This window comes from Nematolebias whitei, chromosome 9, assembly GCF_014905685.2.
Source record: "Nematolebias whitei isolate Nwh7 chromosome 9, NemWhi1, whole genome shotgun sequence".
In the NCBI taxonomy this organism is placed as follows: Eukaryota; Metazoa; Chordata; class Actinopteri; order Cyprinodontiformes; family Rivulidae; genus Nematolebias; species Nematolebias whitei.
The window spans coordinates 8,317,883-8,320,059 of record NC_056506.1 but is presented as its reverse complement, the minus strand read 5'-3'; positions in this window follow the sequence as shown (position 1 = coordinate 8,320,059).

The following is a 2,177-nucleotide window of genomic DNA, read 5'->3' as shown; positions in this document are numbered from 1 at the left end:
GAGCAGACAGCGTCCCCACTAGCTCAGGAGCCAGGCAGAAGGAGAAATCCCACACAAGACAGGCTCTAGAGCAATGTGGATATCCTAACTGGGCCTTCCTGAAAGCAGAGAAGAAACCCAAACAGGACTCCAGTCAGCCATCAGGTGAAAAGGAGGAACCCAGACCCAGACCAGTGGTCATTCCGTATGTTGGAGTATCAGAGAAACTGAGACGTTTATTTTCTAAACATAACGTCCCAGTGGATTTTAAACCCCAAAATACATTACGGCAAAGACTGGTTCATCCCAAAGATCCAGTCCCCCAGCACAAACAGAGTAATATTGTGTATGCTGTTCAGTGTCAGGAGGGCTGTGATCAGTCTTACATCAGTGAAACTAAACAGCCACTGGCCAAAAGGATGGCCCAGCACAGAAGATCAACATCATCAGGCCAGAATTTTGCGGTCTACACTCATCTCCAGGCCAGCGGTCACTCTTTCTAGGATGAAGATGTTCACATCCTGGACAGAGAGGAACGATGGTTTGAGAGAGGATTAAAGGAGGCCATCTTTGTGAAAAGAAATCGTCCATCATTAAACAGGGGTGGAGGCCTCCGGGTTCAACTGTCCCCCTCTTACAATGCTGTGATTGCTAGTATCACTCAGCCCTCTGTGAGTAGTAAACAGCCATCGGTGTGCTAATGATCCATTGTTAGGCTGATGGTCCTTCTTGACCATGTGAGCAGCTCGTTTTGGTTGTCAGCAGCGAACTGGTTGATCCACCCTGAGAAGGTGCTATTTAAGAGACTGAGCTGAAAACAGCACCTCAGACTGAGGAAGTCTCTTGGATGAGAGACAAAACGTTTCTATATTTTTTTGCTTTGTTTTTTTTTTTTGAATGTCCAGAGGACCAGATTGAACTTTTTTGGATTTCTCTCTAATTGAAATAATTTTATTTATAAAAAATCTCATGAAGTCATCACTACTTATAGTTGTAGGGATACATGGTTCAACAGAAATAGGACTTTAAATTAGTCTAGCAATAGTACTAAACAGAAACCTAGGGTTATTTTTATTCTCCTCTATTAAAGATGAGTAATATAAAGTTCTAGCGTTACTGAGAGCTTTTTTATATGTTAGCAGACTATCTCTCCAAGTTAAATAAAATTCTTCAACATTAGTAGAGCACCATTTTCTCCTGGTTTCTAGATGCCTGCTTTAAAGTACGTAACTCGGAATTGAACCAAGGAGCCAATTTCCTCTGATTGATTACTTTCTTTTTTCAGTGGAGCAATTTTATCAAGTGAAGTTTGCATTGAAGTTGTAAGATGATCAACTAGATGATCTAAGTCACTGTTCTCTGATGCATTACTCTGCAAGACAGAGGAAAACATTGATGGAAGAGATTGTTTAAATTTGGTTACAGCATTTTCTGATAAGCTCCTGCTGAGATGGAATTTACTCTCAGTGACTATGTAGTCATTTAATGTAAACTCAAAGGTTATTAAAAAATGGTTGGACAGAATAGGATTTTGAGGAACTATTACCAAGTCCTTAATCTCTATACCATAGGTCAGAACTAAATCAAGAGTGTGATGATAAGAATGAGTAGATGTGCGGACGTTTTGGCTTAAACCAAATGAGTCTATTAAATTATTAAAGGCTATGTTTAAGCTATCACTTTCAACATCTACATGAATATTGAAATCACCCATTATGATGATTTTATCTGTATTTAATAAAAATAAGTCAGTTAATAGTTCTGAGAATTCGGACAAAAACTAAGAGTAAGCGCCTGGTGGACGATATATAACAATTAGTAAAAGTGGCTTTTCTGACTTACATTTTGGATGAGAAAGACTGAGATACAGCGATTCAAAAGAATCATAACTAATAACTGGTTTGGCATTAATCAATAATCCTGACTGAAAAATAGAAGGTACTCCTCTACCTCAGCCAGTTTTTCTAGGAACATGAAAATGTAAATAATTAACAGGAGTGGATTCATTTATACTAACAAAATTCTCTTGTTGTAGCCAAGTTTCTGTCAGACAAAATAAATCAATATGATGATCAGTTATCAGTTTGTTAACTAACAGGGATTTAGAGGACAGCGATCTGATGTTCAATAAAAAAAAAAACTAAATTAGTGTGGACAAACTATCCACACTAGGACTAAGCCCCTCCATCTGCAACTGG